A 23,588-nucleotide genomic window follows, 5' to 3' on the forward strand; every position below is an offset into this window, starting at 1 on the left:
GTCGAGGTAGTGGGGCTCGGTGAGTGAAAGTAGTTTCTTCCCTAATAGCAAGCATGCTGCTCACACACAGGTGAGTTAACTTTATGTTACAAATATAATATTATGTGATCGTCATGTAGACAGGTGCTCAGCGATACCTAATTGTACTTCTTTTTGGCGCTTCCTTGGGCTGATTAAGAAGTAATGCAGGGACTCCTCCTGTGTCCTGTCAAAGATAGCCATCGCTAATATATTAATACTAGTGATTTTACATGTTCTCTCACTTCTCTGTGCCTTTTTTGTAGCTCGTACAGTGCCAATTGCCAAGCAATTTCCCTGTGATGTGTAGTAGTTGTGCATGCATCCAATCTATGCATTGAGAGATTGAGAATGAGATGAGAATTGAAGAATTGTAGAAATTATTCATTGCAAGTTATTAGTAATTCCAAAATGTAGTTTAGGAAATTATGAATAGGGTTAGGAAATTTGAAATAGGATGGTCCTTAATACTAATATTATTATAATACAGGCTCCCGGAGCCTCTAATGTAGAATTGTTACTGTGGTTGCCTTATCCTTTGAATAAAAACATTCTTGGAGAGATTATTTATTAACAGTACCACTAATTCTATTTTTTTTTCTTACATCATCCAGCATCCAGGGGAAGGAGGATGTCTGGTGTTGAGAAAGGCGAGGCAGCAGAAGGTTGCCCCTCCACAAGAGCCGGGGCAGATGGCTCTGCTGGCCCCAGTAAGTCCTGTTGTTGTTAATATTAATATTTATTTTCCTAACTTTTACCGCTCTACACTTAGAATTATTTTCTACCTTTTTACTGTGCCTGTCTCCTAATTTTGTTTCACTCCACTTTGATTTATCTGTTTCGTAAAATCTTCTTATCCCTGCATTGTACTATTTACTTATTTTCTATACTTCAAGTTTCTTTACTTTGAACTGTGATAGTTTGTCTGTAGCTTCCTTTCTTCTGATTTGTCAGTGAGCTTTCCCTCTCCCCTTCTATATCTTATCTTTGAAGTGGTGGGAAGGCTCAGAGAACACATGTACTGAAGATTGCATGCCCATGTAAGTTATTCTACACATGTTTTGTGAGAAAGCTTTCTTTTTCTTGCTCCAGCTCAATCATTAAAATAAGGGAAAAAAGGGTGTTTTTGAACATGGTCATGTAATTGTTTGTACCCTTGTGTATGTATTATTAGTATACTAGCAGTTTATGACCGTGCACCATGATTGTAAGTATGGGGTGGATGGCCCCTTTGCATTAGCCAACCAAGATCATATGTCCTTCATTGACCAATTCTTGCACCTTTATATTTCTCTCGAAAAACTCAGATTCATCAATATGTAGTTCAGTCCCTCCATTACCATTTTTTACTTGAGTACCTGGCTTTTAAAAAATTCTCAAACCACAAAATGCCCACCTGATATTTTAATAGAAGAGAATCCATACCAGAAACATAGGGCCAGATGTATCAAGGTTTTTTGCATTCGCAAACTGTGTGAATGTCCGTTTGCGAATGCAAAAAGCCAGTTCAGAATGTATGAAAGACATTGTGAACGCAATTTTAAGGAATCGCTAAAATAGCAATTCCTTAAAATTGCGACCCTGTTTAGAGAGTCACAAATTGCGACTCTCTAAATAAAAAAACGCAAATAAGGATTCCTTATTTGCGATTTCTTAGCACATGTATGAAGCCATTCCTGAATAAGATTTGGGCATTTAGGAATCGCTATTTACCACCAGGTTGAACCTGGTGGTAACCATGTGCAAAATTTAAAAATGCATTTAAAATGCATTTTTAAAATGTACATGTCAAGCACACATGCCCTTTTGGCATGTGTGCACCTTACATATCCCAAAAAATTATTTTGGGGTGCAGCAGAGGGGGCCTTAGGCCCCCAGCACCCTGGGGTTTTGCATTTCCAAAATTGCAATTTCTGGTTAAGAAATCGCAATTTGGGAAATGCAAAAATTAGCAGATATGGGCCAACAGGCCCATAGGTGCGAATGGGGCTGGTATCGCAATTTGCGATTCGGTAATAGCATTTGCGATTTTAAAGAAATCGCTATTACCGATTTGCAAATGTGATACATGGCATTTTGGGAGTCGGAAATAGCGATTTCTTAAAAATCGGTATTTCCGAATCGCAAAAGGCCTTCATGTAACATCTGGCCCATAGTGATGTATTCTTGGTTGTATTTTGCTATTATAAAAAAAACAATAAGGAAGGCATATATGGTATCTAAATTGTGTATTTTTATTGCTCGCCGCACCAACCACCAGTGTCTTATTGCTTGCTTATTGACAATTAGTAATATAGTCATTACAAGGGTGTACTAGTGTTGTTGACTCACTCGTCAACACCCTGCTTTTTAAGATGCAGAAGGGAGTTAAGTAAGTATTGGGCTCTTCTATCTGCAACTAAGCAGACTAAGGTTTATAAAATGAACTTGAACTATGATGTGAAAAATGATGGCAGTAGAATGGATGGGTGACATATAATATGAGTGAAAGGATGTGTGTGTGGATGAAAGGGTGCATAATAATGTTCATATAGGAGGGTGATGAAGAGGATGATAAGATGCATGTGTGGGTTAAGGATGGATGAAAGGGTATACTGGTGAAGGGTGCCATCCCAGGTGGGTCAAAGGATATGGGTGAAAGGATTACATGCCCTGATAGGTGAACTGACTCCTCGGGTGGGTTAGATCTCTTGGATGGGTGAATGTGTGAAAGGATGCATGGGTGGTTATTGGGTAAATGTATTTTGACGAAAGGTTAGTAGAGAGTCATGTTTGGAATTTGGATCGTTTTAAATGGCAAAGGACTGGATGAGGGAATGTAAAGCTTAGCTTAAATGGTGTGTATCAAAGCCAAGTGTGAAGAATAATAAGAGTGCTAGAAGAACACATTTCCAATGATGAACAGATAAATGCTTGGAATGGAGAAACAAGGGAGCTCTTCTGGATAGGGGCATTCGTCTCACCTACGTTACGTGCTTGAAATGTTTTTTATTAAAGGTTTGAAGCAGTGGTTTGGATGGTGTTTCAGAATATTCCCTTGACTCACAGTATTTTTCTAGCGAGGCAGGTAATATGTATCCCAGCATCCATTTACCATCACCTTACTCCATCGCTATAGCCTTTCAGATGTGCCACCCATGATGACCTAACAGCTGCATGGTTCAATTCAGCAGAATAGGTACTGCAGTGTTGGCTGGGCAAACTGCATCTGTTAGCTTAAGTTAAGTTAATGTGTCAAACACTTTTCAATGCATGACAATGCAAAGAAATGTGTGTTTCCCTTTCCTCCCAGTGACCACTGTGTAGGTCACTTCCTAGTACTTCACTCTTTATTCTTTCTTATGTTCTGTCCCAGACTTCTGAATAATTTGAAATAGTCAATCTTTGGTTGCACCACATTTTTCAAGCCAAGTGATAAATATAATTCATTAAGGCTTCAATAATGTATTTACTTCTGTTCTCATTTTTCCCTTTCAACATTTACCAACCACAGTGAGTCACACTACTAGCCAAACCTTAGGCACATGATGATGATGAGGAATTTATTAATCTGTAAAGTGTGTACTCTACCTACCCATCCTAATCCACTCTACCTTTCCCTGCAGTTGAGTAAATTCCTTTCCTTACTGCAAAGCAAACGCATTTTTTCAGAAAAAGTAGTTATTACCATGTGTGGTGGAGTAGAGGCATGAGGACAGTGAGCCCATAAGTAAGTGCCCTGATTTTCCTGAATGGGATAGTCTGTGATGATGCGAATGCACCACATACAATCTAAATCCCATTACATAATCCTTTCCCTATACTGTATTGCATCACTTCTCCCACCGCCTACTTATGGCAGACAGGATGGCTGCATAATTGATTATATTATGTGGCATCTTTATTACTTGGTATTCATCAGCCTTGTAGTCCAGGTACAAAGAAGAACAGGGCCATTAAAATAAAATCATATTCTAGTACAGCTGCCTCAGCTTCAGACAGTAATGAGTATGACTATGGCGCCAGCTGCGCTGGCAATACCACCATTAATTTAGCACAACAGTAGAGAGAAAAATCCTGCCCTCCATAGTGCATATTATGGTTGCGACAGTTATCACCTTACAATTGAATGGCCTGAGGTAACCACCAAATGTACTGCTACATGCCACTACACTACATAGTTTTAAACAAGTGCTTTGTTCAGAGCATTGTTTACAATTTCTCTTTTTCCTTTCTTGATATAGCTATTCCTGCTGTTCTATCATCACAGCAGGAAATGGCAGCACGGCTGCAGTGGATGTAGCTGGAGGCCATATGGGCCAAGTACCAGCAGCTGGTGGGCCTTGAGGAAGAAGAGGAGGAGGCGACAGCAGCACGTACTCAGTGCCCCTGCCAGGTCCCAGTGCTTCCAGTCCAGCAACACCTATGTCACAGTGATAGGGCAGCTGCCCACCGTCGCATTATCCCTGCTGCCCCCTGCCACCCTCGGAGACCGTTTTACAACACCACCTCCTTCGGAGGCTGGCACAATTAAAGGCCCATTAGGTAAGCGTGGAGGGGCTTCTCAGGAGAATCCTGGCCTGCTTCAATGCCCTTCTCTGCCCCTTTTTTTACTTTTTATTTTGGTGGGTGGAAATGGTTGTGGGTGTAGAGGAGGGAATGGGTTGTGAAGGACTTTATTTATTTTTTTACTCCTATGTAACATTTGTTTGTGGGTGGGGTGAGCCAGTTGTGGTTAGAAGGGGTGGATATTTATTTATTATTTTTGTTAGGGAAGGGTTAAAAAAAAAGTTATGTACAGTTCTTTATGCCTAAAATATTTTGGGGGGTGTTTTAATTCACACTTCTGCCTTTACGCTGCATGTTTTCAAAATCTGCTGATAGTGAATTCTTTTTAGCGCAGCATGTTTTACTAATCTGCTGATAATGTATAACAATTATTTATGCAGTTAGGTAACCTTGTTCCAAGACTCTTCTAGTCTGTGCAGTGCATTCTGCAAAATGTGACCATTTGAGTGGGGCAGAGAGATTTGCCATTGCCAATTATATTGCCTAAACTAAAGGTACAACAATGCTCCATAATTCTCTTACCAGAATAGATGAAGCGAGGACTACATGGTTTCTCAAGGTAACATGGTGGTGTAGTAATAGCACTAACAATGAAGGCATCAGAAGAGAGGTCCCACTCCACCTGGGTGAACTCAAATGAATATCCTGCAAACTGAGTTGAAATTGCTTCTATCATATCCACCCAAGTGTAAGATTAATCAATGGTGTAAATTATGAAGTAACACCTAAATCAGTCACACAGCCTGGGGGAAGAGGGTTAGGGATTTGATGAATGGATGGGAAAGAGATTTTAGGAAAGGTGTGACAAAAAAGAAAAGCACAACACAAACACAATATTCAGCTGGAAAATGACCAGCAGCCTATTGTGGGAGGAATAGAAAAACATGAATATGTATGACACAGATAACTTTACACTCTACCAACCACAGTGAGACCCAAGTTGTATATATCTAAAAATGTTCAGTCAGTTATGTTTGCAAAATAGTACATATAAATAATCTTGGGAGGAAGCTAACACATACAGTTCTAATAAAAGTATATTGAAAGAAAAATTATTCTAGTCTGTATTGCCAAATTGGATGGTGCATCAGCAACCTTCTTGGATTGCCCGTCAATCTTCTTGGGTGCCTCCTTGAAGTGGTCTGATAAAGTAAGCATGAGCGATTTGTTGCAGGAGAAGAGAAGGCCTGTGAATTGTAAAACAGAAATGATTATCATCATGATATTGTAGAATCAGGAAGGATGGAATGGAAAGTAAGCTTCAAGAGGAGTAGTGTACCAAGAAGACTCAGAGGTGGCTGAACAACAGCAAAGACCTTTGCAAATATCCACCAACAATCACAGACAAGTGTCAGCATGTATCAACTCACAACTGTCATGCTCATCATAACATTTACCCTAGAGCACTGGATAATGTGATATTGTCACCAATCACATGTCTGTGTCCTCTAGTTTCCTACAACAGGCATCCCACCCAACCTCATAGTTTCACGTTTGAGCCAGCCAGCAGACACACACAGCAGAATTGCATTTCCCATATCAAGTAACTAACGCACGTCACCACCAGTCCACAGATGGGAGTAGTCCTCTTAGACTCATCTTCAAATCACCCCTTTTAATTTTTATGAAGTTGATAACTTCCTTCTTCTTTAAGTTGTCAAATCACGCTCTGATTCCTACCATTATACTCCAGACTCTGATTAAAGATTATTATGTCCAACTCCATACCAACTGCTCCCGATTGTCACAGCCTCACAACCCAATTGAAATAGAGTGATCTGTAACTGTTTAACAACAAGACAAACATTGAGAATTTTTTATTTCCTGGACTAGAATTTTGTTTGTTATCTAAATGGACTGGTCGGGTCTTTTTTGACAAATGTGAACCAGAAAGCAGAGCACCAGAAAAAAAAAGCAGTGTGACAATGCCGGCAAACAAATTTTGGTAAGTATGAAAGGAAAAAAACTCACCTTCAGAAAAAAATGATCACCCATTATTATTTTTATGCCACCAACATTGTAAATCGATCACGAGACAAATACAAGCCAGTGTAATATATTTAAACAATATATACACCTACTCTCACTACCTGCTACCACTAGACATGATAAGTCACACAAACCATCTCAATTCTCAACATTGAAACAAGAATCCCTCATATCAATCGTTGAGGCATTTATAGCATTACTTAGCTGTTTAAATCAAGCATAGTGACCCATTGCTGATCCTTTTTGATTAAGGAAATGAACACACATTGGCCAGTAAGTTGTATATCAAATATCTGGGGCAGTCCTGCTAGGTGACAAAAGAAAGGATAGGCACAGAATGGATGCAGGCATTGTCTCTCAAATCTCCTTGAAGTGATTTTGGGTGGTTTGGGGGTGTCTTCAATGCACACTAGTCCTACCATAATTTGGCCATACATGTGCCTAAAACAGTTGTGGTTCATTAGCCATTTAGACAGAAACAAACAATGTACAATAATAAGGTTCCCACAGCTAGCTACTTCTTTTCCTCAAAGCTGTTCATATTAGAAAGTAAAAAGCTCTATTATGCACCAGGTCAAGTCAGGGAAGTAGAGTTTGTACTCAAACTCAGGTGGTTCACCCAGAAGCTGGTCAGATAACACACTACCATGACCAGTGTCTGACCAATCATCACCCTCATCTACCTCCTGTTGTACATCAAGTATGCTGTAATTTGGTGGTATGAAGTGTGTATTCATTTTAATCATGGACAATCTCTCGACATTTTGGGGCAAGAGACTGGTCTTTCTCATTGTCACAGCTGCACTAAACACACACTCAGGAGATACTCTGGCTATAAGGCAAGCCCGATACTTTATGGCCAGCCTGCCGAGCACTGTCCATAGGCACCTCTTACCATACCAATATACTAATGGGTTTTGATCCAGATAGGTCTTCATTAGGTCATCCAGGTAGTCCTGGACCATCCGTTCAATTGTCATTGGTGCTCCTCCCTGCTCGAGCTCTCTTGCCTTCGTCTCTGCAGGGGACTTAAGCCCTGCCTTTAGAAACAAATCAAATGCGGATTTTGAGGCTGCTGATCCTGTTCCTGTTGTTGTTGCTGGTGTTGATTTTGGCAGCTGTGAACCAATAGCACTATCCACAGGCTCTATGGAAGTTGCAGGCTGCACCCCAGAATGAGTGGGTCTCTATTTCCAGGCGTTCTTTTTCTAGGTCTCTGGCTTGCTCAGCAATCCATATTTTGTAGGTTGAAACTTCTCCATCTGAAAAAGGAATGAAAGTGGCCAGTAATTGTTTGTACGGTGGGTCAAGAATTGTGACACAGCTGTAATGTATGGATGACACAATGGGGGTCATTACAACCCTGACGGACGGTGTAAAAGGTGGGGTAAGACCGCAAACAGGCCGGCGGAAAAAAAAAGGGAATTACGACCCTGGCGGTAACCGCCAACAAAGACAGCCACTTTAACACACAGCCCGCCACCGCGGTACAGACAAACAGCGTGGCTGTCACCGCCAACAGACAGGCGGGAGACAAAGTACCGCCCACACTATTACAACACACCAATCCACCACCTTTTCCGGGGGGGATTCACTGTGGATAAAAACACGGCGGAAACAGCCTTTGCTATGGGAAAACGCTCACCTCAACACACTCCACGAGGAACGACGACTCCATGGACCCGGAACTCCAAATACTACCTGCCCTTGTCTATCTGCTCCTGTACGAACAACAGCGACGTAGGCGCAGAACATACCAGTGAGTACTGCATCTACGACACAGGGAAGGCAAAAGTTAGGGGGACACCCACCAAACACCCCCACCCTCGCATATTACAACATACACACCAATCCAGTAAAAAATATCACATTAACAACCCACAATCCCCCCGGAAGAATGCAAAGACAAAGCGAGATCCGTTCAAATATTGTAATGTGCCAATATACATGTCATATAAAAATATATTGAATCATATCTCGAAATCTGCCATATTTATATGTACAATACAAGAAGTAGTGCAGATATGCACACAACAATGTCCGTGCACCAACAGTCCAAAAATGCATGGGCGAGGCCCACAATAGATACCAGACCAAAATCCGAGAGAACACTGCCGGGGCATCAGATTGAAACACTACAGGCACCTCAGGGGGAAGGGAAGGGGGGGCACCTCAGCCAGATGAATGCGAAGCCAGATCCAGGACGGGGCTCCATGCCCATTGATGTATCCTGGGGAGTGCAAAGCCACAGTCTCTCAAGTCTCTACAGTGGGTGGGTTGCCCACTGGACCATCCTGGGGAGTGCAAAGCCACAGTCTCTCAAGTCTCTACAGTGGGTGGCTTGCCCACTGTGCCATCCTGGGGAGTGCAAAGCCACAGTCTCTCAAGTATCCACAGTGTGTGGTTTGACCACTGTGCCATCCTGGGGAGTGCAAAGCCACAGTCTCTCAAGTATTTACAGTGGGTGGGTTGCCCACTGGACCATCCTGGGGAGTGCAAAGCCACATTGACGCAAGTAGATGCAGTTCTCAACTGGTACTGGGTGGGACTGGTGGCCAGACTGGATGAGTCTCCCCGTGAAAGTTCCTGTCCTGTCACTGTCCCAGCTGCACATGGGAGAAGGATGCCTGATGTGGCGGCCTATTCATACCCACACGGTGTTTGCCCTGATCAGCGGTCTTCACCATGGCGGTCTTGGCCTTGTTCAGCGGTGCTTTGCCATGGCTGGCTATGGACTGTTCAGCGGTCTTCACCATGGCGGTCTTGGCCTTGTTCAGCGGTGCTTTGCCATGGCTGGCTATGGACTGATCAGCGGTCTTCACCATGGCGGTCTTGGCCTTGTTCAGCGGTGCTTTGCCATGGCTGGCTATGGACTGTTCAGCGGTCTTCACCATGGCAGTCTTGGCCTTGTTCAGCAGTGCTTCACTGAAGGACAGCCTGACCAGAATGAATGCCTTCCAGGAATGCATTACCGTGTTTCAACTCTCGTTCTACACCCTGGATGGCATTCACAATGGTAGACTGCCCAACAGTGAGTGACCTGAGGAGGTCAATGGCCTCCTCACTGAGGGCAGCAGGGGTGACTGGGGCAGGTCCTGAGGTGCCTGGGGCGAAGGTGATGCCCACCCTCCTGGGTGAGCGGACATGGGACACACGCTGAGGGGCTGCTGGGAGGGCGGTGCTGGTAGGGGAGGTGGCAGCTGTACCTGTAGAAGTGGGGCGCACAGATGGTGCCGCCACCACAGGGGAGCTCCCATCGGCGGACGAGTCCGTGTCGCTGGATGGTGATCTGGTGGCCGACGTGAAGCTCCCCTCGCCCTCCGTCCCACTGGTGAATTCAGAGTCTGTGGTGTGGCCCTCCATGGCCATGTGGGATGCAGCTCCCTCGTGCTCCGGTGCCACTGTACCTCCGCCTGTTGATGCTGATGTACAAAAGGACAGGGACAGCAGGAAAAGGGGGGAGACAGAAGAAAGAGAGTTTTAGTGCATGGCATACCTCTACCGTTGGCGAACAAGACAGACGCAGCAGCCCCATGCATTACGCCGTGCTCCTGACCTCTGCACATGCTATTTCTGGGAAATGGCCTACATGGCAATGGTAGTAATCTGCCCACATGGATGGCAAAGGGGCAACTATACATCAACTTCCCTCTGTTTTGAGCTGGGGTAGAGTGCCACATGGCCTACATAACGGAGGGGCCTTGCCTACCTAACTCGCCCTGGCCTAGGGACATCCACAACCCACCACCCCAACCCAGACACCTCCACTGCACGCAAAGTCCATATGATGAGGTAGTACTCACCCCCTTGTGTCTGCTGTGATGTTCTTAAGCGCCCATCCAACTCCGGGTATGCCACCGCCAGGATCCGGAACATCAGGGGGGTCATGGTGTGACGGGCACCCCTCACACGTTGGGAGGCCATCCCCATGCAGGTGCTGTCAGTACTGCATATCCTTGCAAGTGGGTCTTTTCAGACAACAGTGGCCATGGCATCAGGGATGTCCCAGCCTATGTTTTCCAACGTCTTGTCCAGAGTGTTGTCTGCCCTGCTGAAACACGTAAGGAGATACATCATTTTCCCTGAGGTGGAGGATTTGCCTACAGTGAAAGGTGATTTATATGCCCTTGGACATATCCCCAACGTCATAGGTGCCATTGATGGGACCCATGTAGCTCTGGTCCCCCCCCGCAGGAATAAACAGGTGTACAGGAACAGGAAGAGTTATCATTCCATGAATGTCCAGATGGTCTGTTTGGCAGACCAGTACATCTCCCCTGTAAATGCTATGTTCCCTGGCTCTGTGCATGACGCCTACATCCTGCAGAATAGCAGCATCCCTGATATGATGGGTCAACTCCAGAGGCACTGTGTATGGCTATTGGGGGAGTCTGGTTACCCCAACCTGTCCTGGCTATTGACCCCAGTGAGGAATCCCAGGACCAGGGCAGAGGACTGGTACAATGAGGCCCATGAGCGGACTAGGAGGGTGATTGAGCGGACCTTCGGCCTCCTGAAGGCCAGGTTCAGGTGCCTCCATATGACTGGTGGATCCCTATTCTACTCACCTAAGAAGGTGTGCGACATCATCATCGCCTGCTCCATGCTCCATAACTTGGCATTGCAACGCCAGGTGCCTTTTCTGCAGGAGGATGATCCAGATGACGGTGTTGTTGCAGCGGGGGAGCCTGGGGAGCCTGTGGACAGTGATGAGGAGGAAGCTGATGAAGATGAGAACGACGACAGGGAGTCAGTCATACAGCAATATTTTCAGTGAGACACAGGTGAGTACATTTTCATGTTTCACATATTATTAACTTTCACACGTCTACCTCTATCCTGTACCTACATTTCACTCCCTATTTGTTAACTGAGTTGTCCCCTTCCATTTCAGTTTCACTATTGTGGTAACCTACGTGTCAACAGCTTGCACCCTTGAAAGGCTTGTGATGTGTGACATTGGTATGTTGGCCTTCCAATGGGTAACCTTTTTTAACACTGTAATTGACAATACAAAGTTCACAATCATTGACCGACTCCAGTTTTATTAGTGTTTCAAGGGAGTTTATTTAAGTGCATAACAATGAAGGGGGGTTGTGAAATGGGGATGTGTGATGGTGGAGGAATGTCCATGGCAGAGTCCAGTCTATTAGTCTCACAGGTACATTGCACATCTGGCCATTGGAAGTGGAGCTGGGGCAGTTCCGATTTGGACAGGGTAACAAAGTGGAACAGTGGGAGGACGATCAGGGTGGTCTTATTTCCTGGCGGGGGTCTTGCCATCTTGCTCTGTCCTGTTCCTGGATCTCAGGGCCCGCTTGCGTGGTGGTGGTCCATCTGCAGGGGATGGGGTGCTGGTGTGTTGGTCCTGTGGCGGTGCCTCCTGTCCACTAGCGCCGGCGGAGGTGGTGGGCATTTCATCGTCGTGGCTAGTGTCAGGGGCCCCTTAGAGTGCCACGGTGTCCCTCAAGGTCTTTTGAATGTCCGTCAGCACCCCTACAATGGTGCCCAGGGCGGAGCCGATGGCCCTGAGCTCCTCCCTGAACCCCAAATACTGTTCCTCCTGAAGACGCGTGGTCTCCTGCAACTTGGCCAGTACCGTTGCCATCGTCTCCTGGGAGTGGTGGTATGCTCCCATGATGGAGGAGAGGGCCTCGTGGAGAGTAGGTTCCCTTGGCCTGTCGTCCCTCTGTCGCAGAGCAGCCCTCCCAGTTCCCCTGTGCTCCTGTGCCTCCGTCCCCTGGACCGTGTGCCCACTACCACTGCCCCCAGGTCCCTGTTGTTGTTGGGGTGGTGGGTTCGCCTGGGTGCCCTGTAGTGGTGGACACACCGCTGATTGACCTGTCCTGGGTAGGGAGGTTTAGGCCCGCTGGGTGGGTGCTGTGCTGGTGTTCCCAAAGGGTGGCAGTTTGGTGTTGGGCTGTAGGTGGGTAAGGGGAACCGACTGTCCTGAGGCCCACGATGGTCCGGGCTGGTCATCAAGATCCAGTGGGGCAGAGCTGCTGTCGTCACTGTGGGCCTCTTCTGGGGGTGGAGTGGTGTTGTCTGGACCCTCTGGTGTGGTGACGTTCCTTCGGGTTCCTGCGGGGGTATGAGTACATGATTATTGCATGTGTGTGTTTCATGATGTGCAATGTTTAGGTGTGCGTGTACCCCAGTGCAGGCATTCCTGTGTGGGGGCTTGTGTGGTGATAGTTGGGGGGTGTCGTGGGTCTGTGCAGTGGACATGCTTTAGTGATGGGTATCCATGCTTAGTTAGGTCATGCAGGTTTTGGGGTTGGGATGGGTGGCTGGTGTCATGGGTAGATAGGTGAGGATTTGGAGTGATAGGGGAGGGTGTGAGGGTGGGGGTGTGTGATAGCGTGCAGGTAGGGTGGGGGATATGATAGTTGAAATTTGACTTACCAGTGTCCGTTCCTCCAACGACTCCTGCGAGGCCCTCAGGATGCAAGATGGACAAGACTTGCTCCTCCCATGTTGTTAGTTGTGGGGGAGGAGGTGGGGGTCCGCCGCCAGTACGCTGTACCGCGATGTTGTGCCTGGATACCGTTGAACGCACCTTCCCCCGTAAGTCGTTCCACCTCTTCCTGATGTCCTCCCTATTTCTTGGGTGCTGTCCCACAGCGTTGACCCTGTCGACTATTCTTTGCCATAGCTCCATCTTCCTGGCTATTGATGTGTGCTGTACCTGTGAGCCAAATAGCTGTGGCTCTACCCGGACGATTTCCTCGACCATGACCCTGAACTCCTCCTCGAGGAAGCGGGGGTGTCTTTGGCGTGCCATGGGGTGGTGTGGGTGAGGTGTGGGGTGGTGTATGTGTTGATGAGTGTGGTGAGTGTAGTGGTATGTGGTGTTTTGTGCGTGGGTGTTGTGTGGGTGATGGTGTAGTGTGCCTCTGTGTGATGGGGTTCTCTATTCTGTGCTGTCTCTCTCTGGCCTTCTCTCAGAAATTCTGGTCGTAGGGGTTTGTGTGTGATGTGGGTGTGTGTTTTATATTGTATTGGGTGTGTGGGAGTGGTGTGTGTATGTGTATCAGGTGTGTGTATTTCAAAATGTCCAATGTGGCGGTGTTTTGAAGTGTGTGTGTATTTTGAGCACAGCGGTGTGTACCACCAATGGAATACCGCGGTTGAAAGACCGCCACGTGGATTCGTGGGTCGTAATAGCATGGGCGTGTTTCTGTTGCCGTGGAGGTGGAGGATTTGTTTCCGCATGTTTCTCGCTGACCTTTGGTGTGGCGGAGGTGTGTGGGTGTCTGAATTTCGGCGGATTCCGAGATGTGTGTCATAATAGCTGTGGCGGTCTACCGCGGCCGCGGCGGTGTATTGGCGGTCTTCTGCACAGCGGTAAGCGCCTTATACCGCCAAGGTCGTAATGACCACCAATTTCTCTTTTAAGCTTTGTATTAATGGATAAGCAAAGCATTCATCTCTCCACCAACTCCCGTGCTTCTGTTTTTTCATCCACACCTGTGTACGTTTGACACACCTCCTTAAGCTATTTCCGCAACATATGCACCGGTGGGATAGCTTGATTCATGGCATAATTCACAATGCTGGCTTCCAGTGTAAAAATGTCAAAGGGAAGCAGCATCTCTTTCAGGCAGTTGACCAGGCCCCATTGGTCCATCTCAATGATAATGTCTTTCACAGTTGCATCCTCTCTTTGCATGACATATTCATTGATTGTTCTGTACTGCTCAAATAGATGTAACATGCAAAAATTAGAATTCCAACGTGTTGCCACCTCCTGTATGAGGGCTTTAAATGGCATTCTATTATCATGCTGGATAATCCTCAACAGATCTTCTGCATGTGGACAGTAAGTTACTGACTTGAGGTTCTTTGTTGAGGAAGTCCAATGTTGCTTATGCAGTGCGCCAAACACAGGATCCTGAAAAAGCCACTGTCTGACATGGCCTTAACTATATTACTGCCATTGTCTGTGGCGACAAATACAACGTTAAGCTCTCTGGGGCGCAGCCATTCAAATAACTTATTGTTAAAGCCATCCAAGATGTTTGCAGCTGTATGGGATTTCTTCATGGCGAACATAGCTACTGTTGCATGCTTCAGGGCACCATAAAAGATTTCAGCTGTGTCAACACCTGCAGAGAACATTTCTCTAACCTCCACAAAAGAGATCCAGTGTGCAGTGATGCACATGTAATCAGTGACTTGGCAAGTGGTCCACATGTCTGCTGTCACGTGCATTGTCTGGACAGCACTCTGCTGCAAAGCTTGTCGGACCAATTTCAGCACATCGTGATGTAGCGCTGGAACAGCAACTCTGGCAAAATAAGTCAGGCTGGGAACCTTGCATTTTGGGCAGATAGCCACAACAAATTCTAGAAAACCCACTCCTTCCACAAAAGAAAAAGGGAGGAGGTCCAACGTTAACATTTTATCCAGCTCCCTGTTGTACAAATGTGCCATTGGGTGGTTGCGTTCGTACAGCCGCTCTTGCCTAAACATGGCACTAATAGTAGCCTGTTTTATTTTTTCTTTGCTGGTGTCACTGATGCAGGCGTCTAAGGAGTTGGTAGTAGGCTCAATGTGCACCTCAGGGGGGAAGCCACTGTAGTTTCTTGCCTTGGTGTTTTGACCTGACTCTGAGTCTTCCTGTGCCATTGCGAAGTTGCTGATGTGGGCGACGATACTACTGCACTGCTGGGAGCAGGGCTGATTTGTGCAACAAAAATGTCACCCTCTTCTTCACCTTCCACCATGATCGGATCAGATTCCCTGCTTTCAACACTTTCACTAACACCACATGCATGATTTTCCTTTTGCCCGCTAAGGTGCGCCTCCCAGCAGATTGCTTGGTGTTTTGGGCCTACTTTGGAATGAGGCCACGCATGCGGCAGTGGTGCTCCCTGCATGCTCCCCAGAGGCTGGTGCGACAGGTGCACATCTTTGCCCAAAAATGGTCTGGGGTGACATACCAGTGGTGGGAAGCTCCTTCTTACCACTGGCTGCTTTCTTGATAGAAGCTGTCTTTGGGGGAATCTAGAAGCTGTCATTTGGGAGTAGCACTTGGCTTCAGCAGCTGAAGAAATGTCAGTGTGGTCGTGAGTGTGGTCACGCTTCACGTCGAGCACAAGCCTTCTGTCTGGCAGGACTGTGGGTGATGCCCCTTTCTCTTTGTGCACCTAAAAGCAAACATGCAAGAAGGATTAGTGAGATATGGCATTGTTGTTGCAGTTGCATCAGTAGTAGAAACAAATAATATAATTGAATAGTTACTTGAATAAACATATAAATAATTATGAAATACAGTATATTCATTCGTAAAAACAACACACCAACATTAACTTTCATTAGCATGTACAGTCATGAAGAATAAGAAAGAGCATCAACTACAAAATAGAGAATGTAACTTAGCTTTATCTGTCTGCATCAAGTTAGCATGTGGCACTCAGGGAGGTGCTGGTGATGTTGTAGTTTGACTCTTGTTCTGGGTAAGGGTACTGGTTTAAGGATGACAGTACTTACGTTTGGAGGCAACTATGCCAGTCCTACAACAAGTCACAACTGTCATCCCAACCTTCCTGGCTCATAAGCAGCACCTCACCAAAAATCCAAACAGTAAAAGGTAATTTGTAGCAGCCTTTATGCAAGGACTCTACAGTGTGACATCTCAGGGAGTGTCGTGGTTAAACAGAGAGTACCCCTTTCTCACATAAACAACATGTCTCAATCAAACAAAGGCAATGAAGAAGGTGCAGTAAGGTTTAAATAGGTTTTATCTAGCAAAATTGCAATCTACGATAGGTTGCATGTGCTGCAATGATTAGGATAATGCAAGAAACATAATGGTAAAGAAAAGAGTCATTAATACAAAGACCCCCACCATCTTGCAATAACATGAAATGACATGAGATATGAAATATGTCCTAATACCCTAATTTTGTAAACCTAATCTCTAATTTAAAAGAGAGCTAGGTTTGTTAAACCTAACCTCCCAATGCCATGTCCATGAGAAGGGCCCTCCAACCCTCGTTATCTTGGAATGAGGACTCTAGCTCAGGCTTCACAGAGACACAAAGACTGGGTCAGCATCAAGGCGACGTGCAGCATCAATTGCAGCCATGGCATCTGGTCAGAATCCCTCTGACTATCTAAGTGAGATGCATTCATACAGATCTGCTCGGACCCCTGGCGTAGGTGTGATCCCAAACAATAGATAACAAGACATGCTTGGGACGACAATTTATGTAAATGATTCCCTCGAAGGCCAGACGAGGGAAAGTACCTAATGTGAACACCTACAGTTTGTTTATCTTTGTTGCTTAATATTGACGCCTTAGCATGGTTGCACTGATAACGTGAAACTAAAACATTGGCCTAACTAGAAACAAGACAGCCATTTTAAAAAGATACAAATAAATAAATGCGCTAAAACAGAGCAAACTAAGTAGGGTAAAAGTCATTAGGTGACAGGGGCACAAGTCTGCAAGCCAAAGGCTAAGCTAACTCCTGTTTCCCATTCAAAACAAACTAGGATTCACTACAGTGGCAAATTGAATAATAATAATACTTGAATAATGTAATGTTATGTAATGTAATGCAACTGTATGTCTACAACAGATATGGGGTTAATAGAAGAGAATTTTTTTTAAAAAAATTAAAAGAATAGAAAAGCAAGAAAAAGGTTTACAGAAATTAATATTATTAAGCTGACATAAAATTATATAAAATAAAGGTTGAGAAACAAATTAGAAGAAAAGGATAAAATATTTTAAAAATATATTGCAATTGCTGATGTACCAGGGGAAGGGGACTAGCATGAAAAACCACAGGAATTTGGAACGCAAGGGGAGGTGGATGTGAAAAATACAAAAAAGTATATAATAAAATTTAAAAAAACTGCTCATAAAGTATATTTAGTAATAAGCATTTACCTACTAGGCCTGAATAAACACACAAAATGGCCTCCAGACACATGGTTAAACAACAACCAGCAAGGAGGTATGGCCACCACAACAAAGAAGAACACATGCAGCCCGAAAGCACACTGGCTGCCTACACAAAATGGCCACCAGCCACATGGTCAAACAACCAGCAATGAGGCATGGCCACCCCAACAATGAAGAACACATGCAGACCCAAAGCATGCTGGCTGGGTACATAAAATGGCTGCCAGCCACAAGGTTTAACAACAACCAGCAAGGAGGCATGGCCATCACCACAAAGAAGAACACATGCAGGTCAAAAGCACACTGGCTGCCTACACAACATGGCCACCAGCCACATGGGCAAACAACAAACAGCAAGGAAGCATGGCCACCACAACACATAAGAACACATGCAGCCCAAAAGCACACTGGCTGCCTACACAAAATGGCCATCAGCGACCTGGGCATCCAACAACCAGCAAGGAGGGATGGCCACCACAACAAAGAAGAACACATGCAGGACTACTGGCTGCCTAAAGAAAATGGCCACCAGCCACATCAAACAACAAGCAGGATGAATAGTAAACAAAAAACACATATAGGACTATAATTCTGACTACACAAATAAGGCTGCCAGCCACATGGCACGGGAAACAAGGACAAAGGTGGCCTATGACAAATACTCTCATGCACTGGCCAGACAAAGAAGGCACTGGTACGGGAGAAAAAAACAGAAATAAGTCAGTATTAGTAATTTCAAAAGCTACAATTATAGGGGCTAAAAAAATTAACAGCAAAAACACACATCATACAAAGGCATTGAGTACTATTTAACCTCCCCATACACTGTTTGCAGAAACAAAATATGAAATACTGCCAAACAACATTTTTGTTATTTTTAATCCAGTGTCATCCATAGTGTTTCAGTTCCACAGACACCACAAACAGTTGTTTTTCATCATGCACCCATGCCTACTACTGGCCCTACAGCTGGAAGGCCTATTAAATTAACAAGCTATGACAATTACCATTAACATTCAATTTAATGAATATTGCACATTTACAAAACAAAACATGGAGCAAATGTAGTGCACTGTTAAACATTTTTTCTTTGTAGAAGAAAACTTACAAGTAAAAATATAATTAGGCCACCCACCATCATAGATGTAAAAGAAGAATAAAAGTATAGATAAATCCTGGGGTATGCCCCCTATCAAACAAACAAGTTGTACAACACCCTTATACAAGTGTTTTTTAACTTACTTGTGAAAACTCAAATAAAATGTCCTTAAATCCAATGATATATCCAGGAAACAAAAAAAGTGACCGTTCCAGCTTGAAATTCAAGACGAAAAGTGATCAGGAGATGGACAAAGAAGTGGGAGCAGCTTGCTGGACAGGAACAGGAAGTTGGGAGTATCTGGGGCACTTCCTGTTGTTGGGGAAAAAAGTACTCCTCGCATAACAATCTCGACACAAACAGTCAATCAGAGAAGATTTTTCATCCAAAGTTGTAGATTTTAGCTGCTTCAGCTTCGCCAGGTTGCAGCAGCAGTCAATTGCGCTAACTCGCACTCACCTATGTAAAAAAATAAATGCACCGGAAGTCACTGGCGTGGAGCTAACTCTCGCGAGCACGTAAGAAATCTCATTTGTGATTGGGAGAGAGCTGAAGTCTTTCGTCCCACATCTCATGCACGCAAAATGACAGAAAGTCCGCGTCAACGGGATAAAATCAGAAAAAAATCTCTGTTACGTTGCAGAGTGAGGAGTCTATAAGTAACTCTGCATTGCCTGCAGAATGCGGAGTTGCCGAAATCTGCAAACTGCGCCAACGGAGCAGAGTTTTTCACCCAGGCCTAATAGAAAGGAATTTCACCAATGTCTGCATGGGTTCGGGGGCCTCAGGGAATGATGGCCAAAGCAGCCGTGCTGTGGCAGCTATTTTGGTGTATTGGATGAATTGCCCCCTTCCCAAACCAAATGTTTCTATTGGTTCCGGCAGGGTTATGAAACGACCCACGGGTTACAGATCCAACAACATGATAAAACCCACCTCCTGCCATCTGTCTATAGCCATTTGTTCAAAAGGGCGCACTGTCCATAAATCTAAGTCTGGGGCATATGGTGTCCTGCCCAAAACCCAATGTACAGCCCTCTACCACAATCAGCCCATCGGCCAGATCAAATGTGGTAAATCATCAGGCATCACCTTTTCACACATCAACAAGGCCCCAAGTTGGTGGCCTTCATGAGTGCAACATGAAGGCTCTTGTCCAGTTATGTTCCCTATCTATCCAGTGTATGTCATGTTTCAGATATGTCACTAAATAGTAAAGCTCCAAGTCCAGGACTTCCATACCGCCTTTGCTCCATTCCCTCCGGAGGGTCCTAAGACTCACTTCACTGTGCCTTCCAGCCCGCTGGAGCTCATCCAAAAAGCAATCAGGTTCTCAGAACATCTTTCTTGGTATCTCATACATTGCCCCTGCAACACATATAGATAACGGGGCAGCACCACCATCTTTATGAGTGATATTTTCCCCATCAGGGACAGGTTCAATGTGTTCCAAAAAGCTATAGAGGGGCGCTGATTTCCAATTACTCATCCCAGACTTAGGTCATATGTTTGCTGTTCCCAGTGTGTAATAGGCAATCCAAAATATTGGCACTGTCTATCTGCCACAAGATCCCCAATATCGCCAACTGGCGTAACTCTAAGCTTCATAGCTGGCCCAGGTGAAATAGTGCTGATTTTGCTTTGTTGACTTGGAGATTAGATAATTCCCAAAATTCATGCATTACATTTAGTAATATTGGGCAGGATGTATCGGGTTGGCATAAATATATCAAAGCAGCATTCACATATAATGAGACTACATGTTTTGAGTTCCCAACCTGTATGCCCTATCAATTTAGGGTCCAGTGGAGGTCAATATGCCAGAGGCTCCATGGTGAGGGCAAATATTAATGGAGAGAGGGGACAGCCTTGTCTGGTGCCACTCTGCAGCAGGATTTTTGCATAAAGATATCTGCCCATTCTCACTCTCACACATGGGCAACCATAAAGGAGCTTTTTCCAGCTGATGTATTTGTGCACCAGTCCCATTCTTTCAGGACGTACTATATATTTTCCCGCCTTACGAAGTCAAATGCTTGCTCTATATCCAGAAAAGCCAGAGCATATTCGTCCTCTGCTAGTATTGAAGCATGCATCACCTGCGTCAAACAGCTAAGGTTCCGCAAAGTATTACAATGTGGTATAAATCCTTAATGGTCTTCATGGAACAATTGTGGGAGATGCAGGAGCAATCTAGCCACTAATGCATGACTAAGGATTTTCAGGACTACGTTGAGCATGGAAAGAGGCCAATATGTACTTGCCTATAGGGTATCCTTCCCTGACTTCGGTAACAAAACAATAAGTGCTCCTTTCATAGAATCTGGGAGCATCCTCCATTCCAATACCTCATTGTACACCAACAATAGACAGTCTACCAGCGTCCCGGTAAATGTTTTATATAGCTCTGCCGGAAATCTATCCCCACCTGGCAGTTTAGGAGTTTTCAATGCAGCAATAGCAGTCAACAATTTCTGCTGCGACAACGGCACTCCCAGCGAGACCAGGTCTTCACTAGAAAGCCACGGCAGCAGCAATTTCTTCAAGTGTGTATACAGCACTTGTCTCCTCTGGTCTCTAAGCACCAGTACCGGTTGTATAAGCATTTCTGAACTAACCAAGCTTGCCAGAAGATGGCCTGTTTTAGCTCCCTCCATATACCAGCGTCTCCGCCCAGTGTGTTGGTTATGTTTCTCTAGCTCATCCCATAATTCACATATTTTGCGACGCTGTTTATCCCATTCACCCAGTATTACCGGGTCATCTTAAAGAAACTTTCCAAACCTTTCCATGTCAGCCTCCTGATGCATTAAATCCCTCTCTAGTGTATGGTGTATTCTGACCAAGAATGCCATGCATACCCCTCGCAGCACCACTTCCATTGCATTCCGTTCAGTCACCCTGCAGTCCTTGCTGTTCCAATTCAGTTCAAAATATTGCTCTCCGATACCGTCTCCTGAATTACCTGATCCGACAAGACCTCGCTATTAAGCCACCATAGTTGCACTCTTGGAAAATGCCGCTCTAAACCGTAAACGATAATTAGTGCGGAATGGTCGGATAAATAGCAATCTAAATAGTGTCTTTCCCATACTCTATGCAAAGTTTATGATTGGACCAAAAAATTATCTAACCTGCTATATGTACTTTATGAATTTGCAGCTGAGGTGTAACATGAATTTGCCAGACATAAATAAGCCCCAAACGTTTCTGCCCTTGGGCCAACGCCGCCGTCATGTGCATTTTATTGCCTGTGCAGTGAATGGTGGGGGGGTCTCTATCCACTGAGCCATCCATGACACAGTTAAAGACACCTGCTATATTTTCCTCAGCTGCTAGGGAGCACTGCTCCGCTGATAGTATCTTCCCAAAAAATGCACCATCATCTATGATGGGTGCATACACATTAATTAGGCAAAGTTTGTGCGCATCCAGCAGTCCCTCCAATATAAAATATCTTACATCACTGTCAGTCTGTGTGCGTGTGTGTTTGAATGGTATCCCTGGGACAATCCATATCTGGACCCCTCTTGCATACCCTGAGTAGGTTGTGACATACACCTGACCCTTCATCGTTTTTTCAAATATTTAATACAATCTCCCCATTAATGGATCTCTTGTAGGAATGCGGCTGCTATACCATATCTCCAGAGATAGGCATAAACTCTGTTCTGTTTCACCGGATTATAAAGACCCCTCACATTAACAACTTTCTTATTGAATATACCCCCTAGGAAGAATCTGAGAACCCTGTTTGACTCAACAAGTGGCTGTAGGAGGCCCCAAACCTCACCCCAGTTCCCCTCCCTTCCCATCTCTCAACTTATATGCTTAGCAGTACTAGGTGTAGATGCTACCCAGGTGGCCAAGACCTCTACGAGTCACAAGCCCAAATAGACACTCAGAAATTCACCTCTACCTCGCCCCTGTTCCTGCCCTGCCAAGAGGTAATTCAAATATTAAATAGAACAGTAAATGAAACAATGGAGCATGCATGTTCACTCAACATTAATATTTCCAACCCTCATCTTGATTCTGATATGTCTGTGCTCAAACTTCTTGACTTTACCCCCACCTTTGGTACCCTCTACCATTGTTCAATCAGTGTTGAATTTTTTACCCTATCTCAATGCCATCGCTATTTGGCCCTGATTTACACTTTTTGACGCAACCCTGCATTAGTGCAGGTTTGCGTCAAAAAGTATAGCGCCGGCTAGCTCCATTTCTGGATGCCAGCCGGGCGTTATATTTAAGCCATGGCGCTAGCCAACGGTAAGGCCCAGTTAGCGTCAAAATTATTGACGCTAACTGGGTGGGAGAGGCATAGGGGAAACTGGAGATTGTGCGTGAAAGAATGGCACTAGTCAGGTTAGAGTAAAAAAAAAATTCTAACCAGATTAGTGTCATTATTTCCACGCGCACAATCCCCATGGACATGACTCCGGTCTAAGTAAAGACAGAAGTCATGCCCCCCAGCCCAATGGACATGCCCAGGAGGGCACTGGCCATTGGGCACAGTGCCATGTAGGGGGGCCCAAGTTAGGCCCCACTATGGTACTTTGCAAAAAAAAATACTTACCTGGGGTGGATCCCCCTATCCTTAGGTGTCCTCCAGGTGTGGGTGCGAGTGTGTGGGGGTGTCCCTGGGGGGAAGGAAGGGCACCTGTGGGCTGTTTCCGTGGTCTCTGGCAATGGAAATGAGCCCACAGGTCCCCTAACACCTGCCCTGACCTAGGCGTTAAATAATGGGGCTAAGCAGGCTTGACGCTATTATTTAAGGCCCTTCTCCTCCCGTGTGTGATTTTTGCATGGGAGGATAAATAAGGCGCTAGGGTCTTAGAGTCATCTTTTGCCCGGGAACGCCTACCTTGCATCTCATTGACTCAAGGTGGTTTTCCGCAGGCAAAAAATGACTTTAACGCCAATATTTTTGCACTAGGCATGTCTAGCACCAAAATATAAATATGGAGTTAAGTTTGCTGTGGATTTGCGTAAATATAAAATTGATGCAAATC

Source organism: Pleurodeles waltl, chromosome 9, assembly GCF_031143425.1.
Source record: "Pleurodeles waltl isolate 20211129_DDA chromosome 9, aPleWal1.hap1.20221129, whole genome shotgun sequence".
Lineage (NCBI taxonomy): Eukaryota > Metazoa > Chordata > Amphibia > Caudata > Salamandridae > Pleurodeles > Pleurodeles waltl.